Raw genomic sequence first — 19830 nt, 5'->3', positions numbered from 1 at the left:
AATAGAATTAACTCGAGATGGCATCACTTCCTGAGGAAGGAGCTTGTGAATCCTATTGAAGAAAGAAAATTGTGATTGCTACCCAGGCACACAGTGAACCTCTGTACTCTGCTGGATTTCTGGAAGTCTCACCCCTTCCAACAGAATGAGGAACAGAATATTCACAACTTTGATGAATTATGGCATATTGGGCCAGACACCTGTAATTGGTCTAAAACTGCATATTACTGGTCTTGGGCCCTGAGCCAAAATAATTTTCAGGGTGAAGAATAAAGGAATATTTCTGGAAGGTTGGTTTCTCACCCCTTTTTCAGCATGTGTTTGTTTTAAAGGCAGCTGCTCAGGATTGTGGAATATCAAGCAAGAATGGGAGGAAAATGTCAGTTCTGCAGCACAACGGGGAAAGTGAGTTATAGATAGGAGACACCCAAATGAACTTGTTTTGCTTTATTTTTCAACAGAATAAATGTTAACCAAATGATTATATGGGAGTAACTAGGATGTATTAGAAGTAAACAAAGAAAAAGGAAAGGGATGTGAGACAAATTAAGAGGAGAATATGATATTCTAGTCCATAAAGCATTTGGGAGAATTCAAAGCATTGTTGGTTTGTCCTGACTCCAGTGGAGCCATTGAATCAACAGCTTGCATCCTATTGGTTAGTCCTAACAAGCATAGACCCATTGAATTGATCACTGAATGGTGAGTCAACACATACGTAAGTCCCACTCATTCAAACAAACAAGCTTCATTTATATACTGCTTCATACCGCCTAAGCAGTGTCTAAGCGGTTAACAACTGTAAGCTAATTTGCCCCCAACAATCTGGGTACTCATTTTAGTGACCTCCTCGGAAGGATGCAAGCCTGAGTCAAGCTTGAGCCCTTTTGCTGGTCTTGAACTCGCAACCGTGTGGATTTGAGTGAGTGGCTGCAGTACAGGCATTTAACCACTGCTCCACCAGGGTCTACTCTATCAATAGGATTTAGGCCAATGGGAATTTGCTTTAGGGTGCCAGTTTGAATAGGGGATGAAGGTCCTGCAGCTTTGATCAGATTCTGAATCAGGAAGAGACACCAAAACATTTTGACAGGTTTAGATGGGGAAAGTGAATGAATACAGTCTATCAACTCTGCACCAAACCAGGGGCAGTTCCAGGACCAGTGGGATGGTAACTTTGCTTTGGGTTTGCACCCAAACTTTCAAGGAGAGGCACACAGTGTTGAGTTATAGTTCCATGAGTAGATTCAGTTGCCTGGATAGCTCCATTAAAGTCCAGAGGCAAACCCTGAACAGAATCACCATCCCATCGACATTGGAATTGCCACTGCATGCAGCCCCCTCATTGTGACAGACTTGTAGACCAAACCATTATGCGCTCATTGCAACAGTCATTTAGGTGGTCCACCATCATCACATTTGTACTGACAATGGGTAGGCCAAGATTAAGAAGCATGGACTTTTCTAAGCTCACCAAGGCCTAGTCTGCACTGCAAGAATAAAGGGTCTGGGACAGTCAGGACTTGGGGACCCTATTCTTAAACATGTACTGATTCCGAATGATGGGAAAGCATAGCAAGATTGGTCTTTTTCTTCTTTTTTTAATTTTGAATGAAAAAGAAGGGTTTGAGGGGCTGACCCTATTTTGGGTGGTTATTGGAAGAGTTGAGGCTTTTGAGAGACAGTGGACATATTGAACCATCCCAAAGGGTTGTGTATAGTCCACAAACCATACAATCCTTACTCCATATGAGAACTTCTTCTGTGATGTTCTGTTTTAGCCCCTGTCATTTTTAATTGGTTGGTCAGTTTTTATTTGAAGTTTAATTTGATGTGACCCAGTGACCCATTCAGGAGTGGCATATATATTGCAGTGTGATGCCACAATTAAAAGAAAGCATTCTAGAATTAATTGCCATGGTTCCATTCTAGGAGATGGGAGGATCTGTAGTTCACTGGGGTACTTAAAATTCTCTGCCAAGGAGCTCTGTCTCATCCCTCTCAATCTCAATTCCTAAAGTGTGACTATCAATTTTTGAGAGATTGTACAAATGAATAAGTATCTCATTTATTACAGATACACAGTGAAATATCTGCTTCCTGACTTATCAGGGTCACTGCTGAGTCAATTTAATCAATTAAATATGTAATGATCAGATGACTGGCACCATAGCCCTAACCTGGATTCATCTCACTTATGTACTGAATTCAAGGGACTTTACAGCTGTTTCAGTATTCCAAGCAGGGTGTCTTGAACATCTGTCCCCTCCAAAATATGGTTTGTAACGTAATTTTTACAGTGATTTTTTTTATTTAAGAAAAGGTCACGCTGCATGCCAAACATCTTTCAGATTCTCAAATATAGCCTGTAACATGTCTTCCTCCCCCCCCCCAAAAAAAATCCTTTCTAGGATGCAGATTCCCACTACAGAAACTGTTCAAGACTTGAGTGCCAAATTTAATTTCGATGAAATCCCCCAAAGAAAACTGAGGGGCGATCTGGATGAAACAGTCAGTGGTGGACTTCACAGGGATTTCAGGCAAAGTACACAATAGGATGGGGCTCGAGCCAAGCCATCGTGGAGATGAAGTGCTGATTCCACAAATGGAAAGCAGATGTGAGCATTTCATGGCGAAGCGAGTATGTTTAAACAAGCGCGCCAACGGCGGCGGGCTACATAATACAAAGTGACAATCATTTACTTCCCCTGATATAGTGGCACTGGATTGCAAGCAGTGATAACAAGCCTGATGTGTTGATGGAGTCCAATTTCGAAGTGTCAGGATTGGCATAACCACAGCTGGCAATGAGCTGTAGTAAGGAGACCGGCAGAGGTTTTCACCCAGGGAGGCCAGAAATTCAAAACTAGAGAAGTAGAATACGGGTGTGAAGTAGTGGCTAGCCCTGCTTTCCTAAAATTGATCGATTATAGATCTCAAGATACTCCAGTTGGAGAATGATGGAAATTGTTAGTCCAACATATTCAGAGGGAACCACTGTGGAGGTGTGTGCCACCCCTCTGGGGTTGCTATTATTCCTGTCATCACTTCTGTCCTTATATCAGCTGGGTTAAAATATCTTCAAGTATTAGCCTGTCCTAGGGCTGCATCCACAGTCCAGAAATAATTCAGTATGACACTCCTTTAACCGCCATGGCTCAATAATATGGAATACTGGGAACTGTAGGTTTGTGAGCTATTTAGCCTCCTCTATCAAAGAGCTTTGGTGTCAGTAGAAATGACAATTGCTGGTTTCAAAAGTTTGATGCCACTTTAAATGTCAAGGTGATACTCGACAAACTCAGCTAGAGACTTCTAGTGTATTCCCTTGAACCAGGGGCATCACTAGCGGGTGCAAGGAGTGTGAACCAAACCAGGTTACACCTCGGGGAGGGGGTATCTCCCAGTGTGTTGGTGGGAAGGGCTGCCTTCTGGGTCTGATGGTTTTGCTGGCCTGATTGAAGAGAGGATGTGAGTGTTAAAAAATGACCCCCTACTGGGTGTCAAATATACTAGGCACGCCACTATCTTGACCTATAGCAAGACAACTCTCTATCAGAGAATTCATTGCACAGGATAGAGCATGGAAGTTAAATTGGTATTGAACTGTGCATCATGGAGGCAGAGTCCTGGATCCCTTTCATGTTACATAATTGTAGCACTGTGCCTACAGCATTGCCCTACTTTGTATCTTCATACCCTGCATTCTTTTGGAGAACAGTGTGTATGCAACTTAGAGATAGAAGGAATATTTGCAAAATGTATCGTTCTCTGGCAAGAGAGGCTGTCCCAGGGCACTTGGTCAACACTGTGGCTCTCCTGGGGTACATTGCTTCTCAGTCACCTGGAGATGCCACCAATGGATACTGAGACCTTTTGCATGTAAAAAAAAAAATCTGCTCTCCCACCAAGTTACCACTCTGTATCTGGGAACGTGGCTAAATAGGATTTTGATATTAGGGAAATAAAACCTTTGTATTACACAATGAATCTTCAATATTACCTTTCAACAGAAATGCCATTGTGCCACAAACCACATGGTTCCGGATCTGTTTATTATCCAGAATGTAGTGTTGTTTTGGGATGGATTCCAACATGGTTTTAATTTGCTTTGCTTACTACAATACTTATACCCAAGAAACGTTAGCAATGAGACTAAGCACTGTTGCATTAGGGTATGGTCAAACACCAAACAGAAGGTTCGTCCTCCTCCTACACTTTGGGATGGCATTTGGGCATGCTTGGATAAAAGGGGTGATTCTAAGAAGCAAGGAAAAGAAACTATTTACAAACACTGCAATGGAGGAGACAGAATGGTGGATAGAACTTCAAGAGAAGAGCCCTTCTGATGCAGATCTAACCACTTTGGAGAAAGAGGACTCCTCCTCATCCTATCTCTCTAGAGCAGGGATGGCCAATTGTTGGGGGTTCATACTATCCTTCAAGAAGTTATTGGAGGGCCACACCCAACACCAGATCCTAGCTGAGGGACCAGTCTCCTTTTTCAGGTAAGAAAGAGTTAATGGTGTGATGGCATTAAGTTACATTTTTGAGTAGGATCAGCCTCAAAAGAGCATCATAGATCACGAGAGTGAACTAACCCAATGAGATGACCAGTTGTCAAATCTTCCAGATGTTTCCCCTCAGAGGTTATATATATCTCAGGAGGACCATGTGGAGAGGGTCTAACATAGAAGAACAAAGGGACTCTTGGGGGCATAAGCTCCTGTCCCACCTTAGGGAAGCTCAATCTCTATGGAGATATCTCCCATGGGAGACTCGCTTGACACCCTCTTTGGTTTATTTCCATAGTCAGGCCAAAATCTTTTTATGTAGCCTTTTGCTCCCAACTGATTGTAGCAGAGAATCTCTTCATGAAACAGACTTATGTTTTTACTATTATTTAAAATTATTTAAAATTGTTAAATTATGAATTTTACAGTATATACTGATATTTTTAATATGCATTGGTTTTGTATTCTCTTTGAACTGATGTTGTGGGTCCCATTATTGATGTTCCATACCATAAGGAGAGGCAAGAAAGAAATAATAACAGTAAGAGTAACAACGTCTTTAATAAGAAGACTGATGTAATCATTCTTCAGACTTGTTATTCATAGCTTTTTTAGCTGTACTTTCTTTTAATCTTGGTTATTAAGCCACCCCGAGTCCCATGCCAAGAGAAAGGTGGGATGTGAAAGGAATAAGGAAAAATAAATAAGAATAAGTAATCATCTCAAGACCTTCTCGACACACGATGTACTGAGTTTGGAGCCTAAGCTTCGGGCCCAAATGCAAAAAGAGAGATTCGTGCAAAATGTAAGCACCTCGGCCAATTATTTTTGATCGCCTTCTCCAGATTTCATCTGGGCATCATGCCAGGGTACCCACCTTGATTAATCTTCTGTTTATTTTGTACTTAACAAGACAGGCTTTGTGTCAACATTTCTGTCGGTGGCATTTGGAAACGTTAACTCTTAGGAGGTCCCAGCCTTCTCTGCACCACCCTTTCCACAACTCAATCCTCCAGCACTCTTTCATCCAGATTTTACTACCAAAAAACATGGTCTCCCATCTCCTATTAGTTCTTTCAAAACCTTCTAAAGGCATGGACACCTGCCATGTTGCAGCCAACGTTTGGAAAGTGTACAGCCAAGATCCTCTCTCACCATCCCAATACCAGACAGAAAAAGATGGGATTATTAGTCATATTTGGATCAAATACTGCTTTACAATAGAAATGGGGGAAAGATTCCAAAGCTCAGTTCCTTGAAATGTTGACGGTAATAATTTAAATGTGAACAGTTGACCAATAAATTGTTAAGAAGGAAGATATGGATGATCTCCATCATACTTCACAAGGAGATGCCTCCCAGATGTATGAAGAAGGAGCCAAACAAGGTGAGGAGTGAGATATTTGTGGGAAATGTTTTTAGTTTCCAAGAACTTGTTTAACACCAGCAGAACATAACATTCAACCACTGTACTTTCACGGAGGTCTAAGAGGGAATCGAAACAGATAACATGCACCATTTTGCCAATACTCTTGCATGCCACGCGTTGGATAAATTCATTTTAGTAGGATTAGTTAGTATTTCTGGCAGCACTACAGCATCTCTGAGGCAGAACAAGATTTTTTGCCACTCCGCAAGTATACCTTTCAAATTTCATGGATTGGGGCAATTGAGGACACAAGGCAGTGTAGAGTAGTGGTTTGAGTGTTGGACCAGGACTCTCACAAACTGGGTTCCAGTTCCTTTCCAACCATGGAAACTCACTCAGGGATCTTGTGCAAGTCACAGTCTCTCAGACTCAGAGGAAAGCAATGGCAAACTCCTCTGAAAAATAAAATCTTGCCCAGAAATTATTCAGGACAGAGTTGCTTTAAGTCAGACTCAACTTGAAGGCACATAAGAACAGCCAGGAGGAGAACCATTAGAGTGCATCTGCACCATAGAAATAATGTAGTTTGATATCACTTTAACTGCCATGGTTGCGTCCTACAGAGGATTTGTAGTTTTACAAGGTCTTTAGCTTGCGGCGCTGTGCCTCGCCAAATTACAAACCCCAAGAGTTGTAAAATAGAGCCATGGCAGTTAAAGTGGTGTCAGATGGCATTATTTCTGCAGTGTAGATGCAACCCTAGTTTCCCATGTTTTAAACAGCATGTCCTACCATACTATTCCCTTAGCCTCAAAACCAGAACGAATAACTTTTCCCCATCTTGATGCTATTTCCTCACGCACAAGTAAGTATGTCCCAAAAGGATGAGATGGTTACTTTCTCTCTCCCTCTTTTTCAATAATACCAGGCTGGTTTTCAAGTGTTTCCAATCAGATAACTTGGGAAAAGAAACTGTGTTTCATCCTTTTAAATATCTTCCATTTGGAGCTCTCTGGATGTGCCAACAACAGATCTTCTCGTCATCGCCATTTTATCCCCTCCCTGTCAGTTTTATGAGGTGAAAGCATTGTAGAGCAGGTAATAAACTTGATTAAAACTGGCTAAAGCTACAGGGGCAGCTTTATGTCTCCAAAAGTAAAGGAATACGGAGTCCCTTCATTTCAGTACCCAAGGTGAAAAAGCCCTGAGAAACCATTTAAACCAAAACAAATGTCCGTGAGCAGCAATTTCCTTTGGGCTCACCTTTGTAAGGGAAACGCACACACAGATATACTTCTTTTCGGGGCAAAAATCTGACCCATTTTGTTTTAAAAGAATAGGGCTTTTAAAAAAACATCGGAGAGAGTGCATTTAATTCAAAGATCTTGCGCTGTGGAGATGTAGGCAAACTTTTTGATCATGGAGCTATGCTTCACTTGTGCTACAGCACATCATTTGGCTGTTGTTGTTAATGGCTTTCAAGACGACTTTGACCTATGGCAACCCCATGGATGAGAGTCCTCCACGTCACCCTATTCTCAACAGTCTTGCTCAGGTCTTGCAAATTCAAAGTTGTGGCTTACTTGACTGAGTCTATCCATCTGGGATGTGGTCTTCCTCTTTTCCTAATGCCTTCCAGCTTACCAAGTATTATTGCCTTTTCTAAGGAATCATGTCTTCTCGTGATATGGCCAATGTACAACAGCCTCAATTTAGTCATCCTGGCTTCGAGAGAGACGTCAAGCTTGGTTTGCTCTAGGATCCATTTATTTGCCTAATAGCATTCCACGGTTTCAGAAGAACTCTTCCCCAGCATCACATCTCAAATGAGTTGATTTTCTTCCTATCCTCTTTCTTCACTGTCCAGCTTCCACAACCATCCATAGAAATGGGAACTACAATGGCATGGATGATCCTAACCTTAGTCTTCAATGATATATCTTCACACTTAAGGATCTTGAGTGTTTCCTTCACAGCTGCCCTTCCAAGTCCTGGTCTTCTGGTGTCTGGACTGCAGTCTCCATTTTGATTAATGACGGAGCCAAGATAGTAACCTCATTACAGAATTGTAATGTTGCATACCCTACTGAATATTGAGCATCGATGGGCAATGCATAGCATGCAAACAGTGTACAAGGCATCATAATGCACAAACACAATGATAGACAATGACGCCACAAGCGTTGCTCCACTTTCACACCCTTCAACTGAATATTGACATGACACACCAGCCAAAAATGTTCCCCTCTTGCAATAGGAACTTATGTCCTCTTTCACATAATATGCCACCCAAAGGCATCATAGAAGATAGTATCCCATTAACTATACTCAATTCAGATTCATCTGCTGGTTCAGCTTGCATCTGTGCTTGGAATGGGGGCTTGGTGCCATCTTGTCCGTCTTCTCAACCAGTCAAATACCTTGGGCTATGTAACTTGCCTCTAGGTTAGCTAATTGCATTCCCCAGCCTCAGAACTTTCTTCAAGCAAAGCACTCTGCTCAGCCTTGGTTTGCAATGACATGCATATTAGACTGCCTGGATTTGGATTGGGGGAAGGTAGAATTTGGCAACCTCAGGAAGCATATATTTCCTTTAGATCAAGTCTGGGGTGTTAAAGAGATGCTCCAGATATAATAAATAAGTAGGTACGATTTAAGGGCAATTGCTCTAATTATAATCACTTCACCCTGCAGTCCTTCAGCTTCTGAATGCCTCATTGTTAATTATAATCTTACCAACCTTCCTTTTCTCCTTTGGACTCAAGACAGGAGGTGGTTAGGTTTCCAGACAGTCTCCCATCCAGGTCCTGCTTAGAAGCAGACCTGCTTAGTTTCAAATATGTCTGAAATACATGTATACTTGTTAGCCTGGGCCTTTTCTTTTCTTTTTTTGTTTCTTGAAGCGCATGCTTATATAACAGAAAGTGCCCGATGGCCAGCAAGGGTGGTGGAATGGAATGAGATGTAATAAAGAAAATTGCAGGCAGGGTTCATGAGTTCAGTCTGGTGCATTCAAGACAAAATGCCAAGAAACCCGTGCCTGTTAAGAGCATATGCTGCCATTATTGTGGGCTTTTTTTCTTCCTTTTCTCTTTTTGGTCTCTTAACATCAACAGAGGAGGCAGCCATATCAGACTCTGACAGTTCAGTTTCCAAAGTAATTCAGGTTTTTTTTTGTTCCAGGGTAGGAAAAGGGTGGCTGTTTGGAGACTCCCTGGGCCTTGCAGCATCTCTCAAACATTTTTTCACAAGTGGAGAACAATTTTGCCATGCTTGGGGGCCTTCTGAGCTTGTTTATGCCCAAGAAAGGCCTTTTAAAAACCAAGAAATCAGTTTGACTTATGGTTGAGTTCATGTTTTAAAACTTTTCTTCTAAACCTAAAACAAACCACAGAGGAATTATGGCCAGATCTCCCCTCTACACATACACAACCCTCTTGACATACTCTCCAACTGTCCAAATATCACAGGGACAGTCACTATTAACCATTTGCCATCCTACTTTTTCAGCTGTTTTTCAAAGGTCCCAATTTCTCTCTTCTTCTCCCACTTTCTCCTTTCCTCTTCAGCTTAGTTCAGTTGCTGCAAATTAAGGACTCATTCCCACTTATAAATAAATAGGTGTGCGATCCAAATCGATGGATCGATTCGACTTCAGATCGTGGTTTACACTACACTTGCCCTGATCGCATTGTCTGTCATTTTCTGGCATCAAAACAACCCACTTGTGGCTCACATTCATGAATAAATTGATTCAAAATGATTCAGCTCCAGCCAGCCAAAGGGCAAATTTGAATCAATTCTGACCCACTTCTGGTTGACACTTGCATTGAATCAATTTGGTGAAAAAGACGCGGGTTAAATGGGTCTGGCACATCCCCCCCGCCCCACTGGATTGCTTCAGCAAATCGATTTAAGTGGGAACCAGGGTTTTTTGAACTGGTTCAAACCAAACTGCGATCCGGTTTAAAAGGTAGTGGGAATGAGGCCTAAATTCAAAGTGCACAAGTGGTTTCTCAACTCAGCAGGAAAGATAGGAAAGGAGGAATAGGTTTGGTTTTTCTGCTTCCTTCATCTGAAATATAGTCTACAATACCTGATACTGGTTGCCTTTTTCTCATCTAAGTACTAACCAGAGCTGACCCTTTTTACTCCCAAGATCAGATGGGATTTGGTGCTTTCTGTGTATTTAGGGTCAATACAGAACATCCAAGGGTTCCTTGTCCATACTCAAGGAAAACAGGCAACTGGGCAGGAACATCAGCTCTCTCAAAGAAAGAACAGTTTCCTTTTAACATAAAAAAATTAATTTGGATCGCATTATGGTATCCGTGAAGCAGTGGGAGTGAACTCTGGTTATGCAAACACGGCGTGAATACACTCGAGAAGATACAGTGACTTGGTTCCATGTGGAAGCCAGGCATGTGGCGACCAAATGGGTCGATTGCATCAACAGACATCCTTGAACCTCCCAATGAACTTCGGAATGCCGTGCCTGTTTAATTAAGTACAATTTAATCTTTCTTTAAAAATAGAATGCTGAGCAATGTTTATATAAGAGTTTGAAGGAAGGGTTTGGGAGGTCAAAAGAGAAGGGAAATGTGTGGTTTGATGTTGACGATTGTCTAAACTTTCACTAATTACAGTTATCTGGGGAAAAGGATTGATGGCGCCACCCAAATACGAAGTAGATGTTTTGGTACACCTTGCTCATCTGGTTCCAGGGAAACCCAAAGGATGGAACCAGGACATTTCAAAGCTTATCAAACATTGGTAATCCGTAGTATAGTTGCAATATAGGACCATGAACTAGACTGATTTGATTGGTTTGATCCAACAGGATTCTTCTTATAGATGGCACATCCAGTGTACTACGTTTATAAACCAAACCTTGAAAAGTTCCTTTCTGCAATCACTTCCTCCGGTTACTTGTGTTTGAGGCGTAGTTTGCTTCCATTACTTGTTACAGTGCTAAAAAATAAAGTTGCCTTACTGTTCATTTAATGTGCCTTTTTTAATCCCCCTTAGAAAAACCCTTACTATTGGTAAGACAATGCCATTAAACTTGACAATCTCTTGCCAAAATGCCTCTATAAATGCCAGAAGGTAACATTAACAAGTCACTAAAAAGCATTATTTATTGCACCAACAAAGGATCCTCTTTCCTGTTGTGTTGTTTCTGAATTGTAACATCGCTGAACCATGCTGCAAAAGATGTTTCCTAACTGCAAAAACAGTCTCTAACTGCACAGAATAGTAACTGGTAACTTCCAGACTCGGTTGTGAACAGGTTTGTACACAGACATAAAGGATTAAACTGTGACAGCGAATAGCTTCCATGCCAGTGGGGCAGTGACTCCAGTCCAGGTTTTCATTTGAACTTTAAAGGAATTAACCAACCTGTTGAATCTTATCTTCAGAACAGGTTCAGCTTCTTTAAAATTTGACACGAAGCCCATCACCTGGTTTTGAGGTAAGATGCTGGAGACAACCTCTCTCACCTCTTCCTTATGATCCTTCCTTACATCTACCTGAGACTAGGTGATGCTGGCACATAAGGTACCCAAACATGGGAAGCTGTAACAAAACATTGGCCCAGAACAGACGGGACTTTGTGGCGCCCTCATCATGTGCGAGCGTTGCCTGGTGGGTGGAGGGCCCACACACCCGGGAACCCTTGCATGTCATGGAAGTGCCACAGCTGCAGCATGCCCTCCAGACGGTGCGCACAACTATGACATCGCAGCTGCACTGCTTCCAAATGGGGAGGCACAGCTGTGACATCATTGCACTGTGTCTGGTGCTTTGAGGCGTCACAGCGGTGCTGCAAAAAGGAGCCACTTCCGGGTGCTCCTTTTTTGCTCTGCAGCAGCACCGTACAATTTGGTTGCTGTGGCGCTCCTGTGGAGCAAAGAGAGGCGGCGGGGAGACGCCTCTTTTTGGCGCTCTGTACTGCACCTTTGCGAGTTCAAGTCTCCAACGCTATAAATCTAGTGCCTTTCCTGGTCACAAAATCCATCTTTAAAAAATCCAACTTAGAGGCAAGTTTGTAAAGGGTGCAACAGCTTCCTTGCCAACTTTTTTTTAAAACATAGTTATATATTTCAATTTTCTTCCTTCTTCCTTAAGCCTGATTCTTTTTTATTCAAGTGCTGGCATTCTTCTCAGATTGTTCAAGTGGTAACACATACTGTGCCTTAAACCAATTAAACCAAAGAGCAAAATTTTAATGCAAAGCAGAATCTTCTTTGCCACAGCATCTGCACATCTACTATTAATACAGCCTAGTATACTTCATAAACAAACACTGTGACCTCAACCCAGCTGCTAGTCTCTACCAAAGGAGATCCAATGACTCAAATGCTGAATGGCCAGCCAACACTTGCACATATCCCATTGATTCAATGTGTTTACGCTAGCTGAAACTAGCAACTGGAGTTAGGTCTGTGTATTATTAAACTAACACTAGGTTCAACAACAGACTTCTATTTCATTGCACCTAAACAGTGTGATTCAGTGTTGAGTTGGTTCAATACTGGGTTGCACATTAATGAGTGTTGTGCACATGCATGTTCCACCTCATCCCTTGCACCCTCCGTTTTAAACCATCAACTCTGTTTTTACAGAAACCACAGCTCACCATTAAGCTAAAGGCTCACACAATGCTGTCAAACCAGGATTGCAGGCTGTTGTCAAATCAGCTTTTGCGTATTTGCAAGATCTGAGTCTTGTTGGTTAATCCCAAAGGGAGCAGATCCATCTGTATTCACTGGCAATTTCACACATCAGTTAATCTCATGGATCTGTTCTAGTTCGGATTGACAATATGATTCAAATGTTATTTTTGCGTACATATATGTCCCTTCAAGTCGCCTGTTGACTTATGGTGACACCATGAATTTCATTGGGTTTTCTTAGGTAAAGAATACTCAAAACCACTACATTGTGTTGGTGCTCCCATGGCCATTATGAAGTATTAAAAAGAACCAATGGGAGTGCATTTCAAATGCACATGCTTTTTGCAACTGATCCAAGCCCATGTTTGAGGTCTTTGCTTTGAACATTGTCCTCTTCTCTCCCAGCCATTGAAACTTCTAATGGCAATCTTGGCTACTGCAGTACAAGAGGTTGTGGTCCTCAGCCATAAATCAGTTTAAACCCAAGTGGAAGGGCTTGATTGAGTTGCCAACTGGGCACAATGCCTACTTAATACAAACAACAATGTTTTCATGAAAGCTCTTACACAGCCATCTCCTGCTGACTTCCAGCCCTCATGCTCAGAATTACTCTTTTAGCATATTGTATCACTCACTACCAATGGGGAGGGGGGTGGCACATCTTTTTTAATCCAAACAGACCCACAGAAACAAATTTCATGCTGCGCACTATAAATGTTCACTGGGGAAACCTTTCAAAGCCGGCCCATATTTCTCAGTATGGGACATTTCAGCCATAAAACTTTTCAAGGACATTAACGTTTGGGCGGAAAGCTTTCGGGGATAGTTCCTTGTTGGTGCCTTTCCCACACTGTTAACACAACAATTCAACAAAACAAGAGAGTTCCCATCCCCACTCACCCATCTCTTTCTGTTTAACACTTTGGGCAAAGCTTCATCTTCTCAGCATGCAGATGTTGGCCATCTGTAACAATGTAAACGCATGGACACCCAACAAAATCCTCAACTTAACTTCTTAGTTTTTAATTTCTCTTGCTAATATTAATATATGGTTTAAAGCAAATCACACATACATATACACATTCACCTTGTCCCCCTCCCCCCAATATCTTCTGTCTAAGGGATGTGACTTACTTTGAATTCTGCTGGAATTATTTGAACCCCCTTTCGATTTGGCCACCTATTCAACAGGGACGAGGGAAAGAGGTGTTGAAAGGAGCCAGCCATCAAGGATGCTTAGCTCAATCTGGTACTCATTTCACCTCTGAAAGCCTCTCGCAACCCAAGTTCGTCCATTGCTTTCCTTTTTCAAAAGCTATTGAGCTCCTTTCAGCATCAACGACAATGGCAACACAAAAGGTATTTCTCATTACGGGGCACCCTCTGCCATAGGTGGCCCAATATTACCGGCCATTAAGAACATGATGCCATTCTTCCCCCGAGTCTCGAGTCTTGGCCATGAAAAGGAGGTGGCCCCCCAATGAGCTCCAAATGAGCTTCGCATGGCTCACAGCCACACAATGGCAACTAAATCTTCATTGGCTTAAAATTCCTTCCTCCCCAGAAACATACAATGGGGTCGCAATGGGACTTTTCAAAGTTATTGAGGCAGGCAGAGATCCGGTTGCATTTCAAGTGTGTCTAAGGACAAGGACAAGAGGCGACATTGCTAGGAGTTCATCTCATGTCTGTGATGGAAGCTCTGCATAGACAAATGATACTCCAGCTCTCCTTCATCTCCCATTTGTTCTTAGGATTGCTTTAAAAAAAGAGCTTCATTTAAGCGCATTACAGATGTGTAGAAAACCTTCTAAGAAACTTGGATAGGTTTGTTGCTCCCTTGAAATTTCTCAGAGAAATTACCACGCAGGACCTGCCATGCCAGCTTCAAAACACCCACCTCCTTGAAGTCCTCAGAGGAAGAGTGAGAGATGGGTATAATAATATTTCCAACTTTTTTCTGCATGAGAACTATAGAATAACACATCCCAATGTGTTGCGAGGTCCAGATGGTATTTTGTTTCTCATTACATTCTTATTTTGGCAGCAGTTACCAGCACAGAGGCCTTCAAAGGGGGTTTAGACACATTTAAGATGGAGGAGGACCACAACACTGAGCCATGTTGGTTACACAGAACCTCTGTTTTCATAAGCGGTAAGCCACTAAATGCCAATACTTGGGGGCAACAAGAGTTTGGAAAGTGTCTTGGAAATTCTGGGACTTCAGTTTTAAAAAATTCCAAAATCTGTGGGCAGAAGCATCAAGACAAGTTATTGATGTTGATCTGTTTATGCCTTCCAAGAAGCTTCAGTTTTAGCCACTATGGAAAACAACATGGTGGACTGGGAGAAGGGTTCATTTGATCTAACATGACTTCTTGAGGTCTCGTGTTTTGTATATCCCTGAAGACCTGAAACTCTGGAACACACAGCTCTGCCCTTCCAAAATTTTGTCCCTATAGCACAGCATTTGCCATCAGAGACAACCACTTGTCTTTACTTTATGGCAGAACCATCCTTGGCTGGCTGCTGTATTTGTGCTCCTGCTGTCATGAAAACTTATAGTGACTTTAGGTAAGCTACACTATCTCATAGAGCCACTCTGGTGCAGTGGTTTGAGCACTGGATGACAACTGTGGAGATCAGGGTTTGAATCCCTGCTCAGAGAAGGAAACAGACTGGATGACGTTGAGCAAGTCACACTCTTCCCAAAGGCAAACCCCATCTGAACAAATCTTGCTAAGAAAACCCTGTGATAGGTTTGCCTTAGGGTCCCCATAAGTGAGAAAGGACTTGAAGGTACACAAGAACAGCATTACTTCAGTGTAAGAAGGGCAATGGAAAGCTTCCTGTGAATAAATCCCATAAATCATTGCAGTTTACTTGAAGGCCCATAACAACAAAGATGGAGTAGAATAAACACAAATGCTAGAGACGTTGTCCCTCCACTCCCAGTTCTTGAGATGTAACTGTTAGAGTAGTCATTGCTGGAGACCCAGGAGAAAGAGCAGAACCCAAGGAATGACTTCTACAGCAATTTATATTTCAGAGCCATACTTAGCCAATGTTCCTGCTATTGGAGATTTCTATATAAAAATTAACCTGTTTTTAAAAAGGAGCAAGTGATGACCAACATACCCCCCCCCAAAAAAAAGCAGACAAAAAAGGAGCTGAGTGCCTTATATGTTCAAGAGGTTTCTCCAGACTGGTTTCTGCCAGATGTTTTGAACTGCAAATCCTATCATCCTTAACCATCAGTGGTTATAGCTGGGGTTAGTGGAAGCTATCATCCAAAACATCTGGAGGGTGTCATATTGGGGAAAGACTGCATTACCAGAAAAGGCAGGGTTGGGCAATTCTGCTCCTCCAGATATTGTTGAACTACAGTTCCCATTGTCCCTCACCACTTTTTACACTTCATCGATACTGCTGCAAGTTGCAATCATAACTCTCTGGAGGGTGAAAGCTTCCCACCAGCAAGGAATTAATGGATTAAGGGAGAAGTCAGAGGGAAACACTATTTTATGTGTTATAAAAGGGGATGTGGAATCATGCAGTCCTCCAGATGTTGCTGGACCACAACTCCCAACATTCATTCCCACTGGCTGTGCTGGCTAGGGTTCGATGATGGGACATGCACTCCAGCAACATTTGGAGGGCTACATGCTTTCCATTCCTGTGTGGTAGCAAAGAAAGAGAGAAAAGCAAGAAAACATTAATTTAGAAAGGGCACAGCTGTTTAGCAGAATATAAGGACAGTTGGAGTCTATACCAGTAAAATGCTAAAAATAAAATCAGGTTTTATTTCCCTTCCTGTCATCTGCAAGGACCCGTTCTCCCACAGGTTATAAAACTGCTAAAATTGGAGGTTACAAAAATCCGGTCACCATGCATCTCAAGCTTTACGGCTAGCTCTGACATTTTTGTGAGCAGGTTAATAGGTGCCATAAAGCCAAGAAATTTGCCTAGCATGGTTATCACCTTTGCTGGAACAAGGGCTGCAAATCAAAGAGTCCATCCACTCCACATTCATCTAAAGGGAGGCAAATGATAATTGCCTGGATAATCCAATGTCTCCCAAAACGATGGGGTGAATGCCAAATCCATGTACAAGAACGGGTGCAAATGAGAATGCAAAGGAAGAAGCTTTCAACCAAGACTGGGAAGCTATGACAGAGATCAATTTCCCACTCTGGATTCCTTCCATGCAAAAGCCATGCTGCCCTTCTGTGCATCAAAATATCTTTTTTTATATAGTTATATACAAAGCCCAAATGGCAACTTGAATTGATGCAATGTCACTTTCTGAAACCATTTTGGCTGGTATAACCCCCCCCCCCCCAAAAGAGATATATTTGGGGAGGGTTTGGGGTCTGTGGGATGGTGGGGGTTTTTTTGTGCATTTTGGACACATTTGGGGGTCTTTTGTGGCATCTTTGGATAAACCCAGGTTTATAAAATTAAAATAGAGGGCATATCTAAGACAGAAAAGTGGGGTTCAGGGACATCTTGTGAAACATGGGATGCATTTTCCTTGCCCCTCTTCTAAGCGCATATTCAGGCTGCATCTGCACTGCAGAAATACAGTGCGCCCTTCTTATACACAGAGGATCCCCCGCGAATGGAAAAAACCCACCTATGCTGGAATCCTATGGATTCCTATGGCAGTGCGCTCCCATGCGTGGGAGATCTTAGATAATTTAATAAACCTTATATAATTTAAAGGTGCTAAAAGGCTCTGTTTTTAAAGTCCTCCTTTCTTCTCTTCTCTTGAGCATGGGACAAAAAATGTCTTATTTCACAAATCCAGACATTTCAAAAACTTCTGATGCAGCACAGGAGGGAAAAAAATTAGCACAAATCCATCTGAATGCTTGAAAAATGCTGCAATTATGAATGTGTATATTTGAAAACAAGTATCCATGCAAACAATGGGGGAAGTGTATTTAAAATGCATACATTAGGAAAATATGTAAAATAATTCTTATGAATTTCCACCCAGGGATGGATGGAGATATATATATATATATATAGAGAGAGAGAGAGAGAGAGAGAGAGAGAGCGAGAGAGAGAGAGAGCTCACAAACCAAGATGGGACTTGGATGAAATAAGAATGCTGCTGGGGATCTGCAAAATGCAATGAAAAATGAAACTGACAGATTTGCGCATCCAAAAGACGCCAAAAGGAAAGAGAAGAAACAATGGATGACAGACAAAATGCTTCAAGCAGTAAAGGAAAGATGAGAATGGAAGGATAAACATCAACAATCTAAGCTATGCAGACAACACCATACTGCTAGCAGAAAACAACAAAGGCTTGGAACAGTTGCTAAAGAAAATCAAAGAAAAGTATGAAGGCAGGCTTAATGTGGAACATTGAGGAAACAAAAATAATGACCACAGCCTTGAAGATTATGAAATTGGCATAGTTAAAGATTTCTCGTATCTTGGATCAATCATTGCTTAGAATGGAGAGTGGAGACAAGAAATCAGAAGAAGACTAGGAATGGGAAAGGCTGCTCTGAAAGATCTAGACAAGATCCTAAAGAGTAAAGATATACAACTGAGCATTAAAGGTAAAATTGTCCAAGAGCTGGTCAGCAAAGAAAGCTGACAAAAAGAAAATCAACGTATTTGAGATGTGGTGCTGGAGAAAAGTGCTGAGGCTAGCATGGATGGCCAAAAAGACGAACCAATGGGTCATCAATTCCCAAAATTCTTTAGCATTCAGCCATGGCAGTTAAACGTGGTGTCAAAACTGGATTATTTCTGCAGTGCGGATGCAGCCAGAGTTAACCTGAAGGCACATAACTACAATGAGGAAGAAAGGGAAGGAAGGAGAAAAGAGTCTTGGAGGTGTTAAGTTCCTAGCCTCCTGTTTCTCTTTCTCTCTTCCTCATCCATGCTCCGTTGCTTTTCCCAAACCGCTCAAGAAAGAAAACTGAACAAGAGAAATGACAGGCCCACATTTGGACAGCAGATGTCAAGCAACGTTTAACACACACACAAAAAGAGGGAGGGAGAGCTTTTTAAAAGCTCAAAAGGCTTACGGCTGAAGGAAGCCCTTGTTGTCATTCCAGAACAATCCCCCAGATGGATGTTTAAAGTAGGATAGGCCTCTTCGTTCTTTTCTTCTTCTTTCCTGGTTGCAAATATTTAGATTAACATCTTGTAAAATCAGAATACTACCATCGAAGAATGAGCTGGAACACCTTCCGGTTCTTGAAGCCCTTACACCAACAACAAATGAATTCCCATTGTTTTTTGTGGGTTTTTTCGGGCTATGTGGCCATGTTCTGTAAGAGTTTATTCCTGGTGTTTCGCCAGCATCTATGGCTGGCATCTTCAGAGAATGCCAGCCTGGAAGAGAGTGGGTATATAGATGCTGGCGAAACATCAGGAATAAAGTCTTCTAGAACATGGCCACATACCCCCCAAAACCCACAAAAAACTATGGATGCTGGCCATGAAAGCCTTCGACTTCCCTTTGAATTCCTATTGGGATTGATTTACTTATTTGTTTAGTGCTATCAACATACCAGGTCCTTTACATGAGCAGCTTACACTTGTTCCATTTGATAGCTCAGTTCCCAGTCCTCAGGCGTACCATCTAAAAAGACAGGACACACAAGGGAAAGGAGACCTAACTCCTCTTTTCATTCCCCAGGTGGAACTAAGTCCAGCAGATGGTGGCTGCCCTCCAATGCCAAAGCAATGGCAATTGAGATGGAGGGCAGGCGCTTCCTCAATGGTTAGGCTGTGCCCGCTTCTTCTTCTCTCCCTCTAAGAAAGGGATATATAACCAGATTAGTTTTCATTGGGTGCCAACATGTAAATATTCATATACATAGGAGGGCAACCAAAATGGGGAAAGATGTGGAAACCACCAAACCCTATGAGGACCAGTGTAGGGAGCTGGGTAGGTTTAGCCTGCAGAAGAGAAGTTTAAGAGGGGACATGATAGCCATGTTGAAATGTTTGAAGGGATGCCCTATTGAAGATGGAGCAAACTTGTTTTCTGCTGTTCCTGAGACTAGAATACAGAGCAGTGGATCCAAACTACAAGAAAGAGAGTCCACCTAAAAGCTAGGAAGAACTTCCTGATGGTAAGAGCTGTCCTACAGTGGAAGACGCTGCTTGTAAGTGTGGTGGAGTCTTTCTTTGGAGGTTTTCAAACAGATGGCCATCTGTCTGGAGCGCTTTGACTGTGTCTTCTGGCATGACAGAATGGGTTGGGATCAGGGGATCTCTTCCAATTTTAGGATTCTGT

The 19830-nt window shown here is 42.1% G+C and overlaps 1 protein-coding gene across 2 annotated transcripts in view; it reads right to left on the bottom strand.

Moving 5' to 3' along the window:
• The window catches only part of THSD4 (thrombospondin type 1 domain containing 4), a 270621-nt gene that overhangs the window by 59449 nt on the left and 191342 nt on the right, over positions 1 to 19830 (bottom strand). The gene's annotated exons all lie outside the window — the stretch shown is intronic.

Source organism: Sceloporus undulatus, chromosome 6 (genome assembly GCF_019175285.1).
Source record: "Sceloporus undulatus isolate JIND9_A2432 ecotype Alabama chromosome 6, SceUnd_v1.1, whole genome shotgun sequence".
Lineage (NCBI taxonomy): Eukaryota > Metazoa > Chordata > Lepidosauria > Squamata > Phrynosomatidae > Sceloporus > Sceloporus undulatus.
Note: the sequence above shows the minus strand (reverse complement) of the source record. Positions and strands in the feature narration are given on the sequence as shown.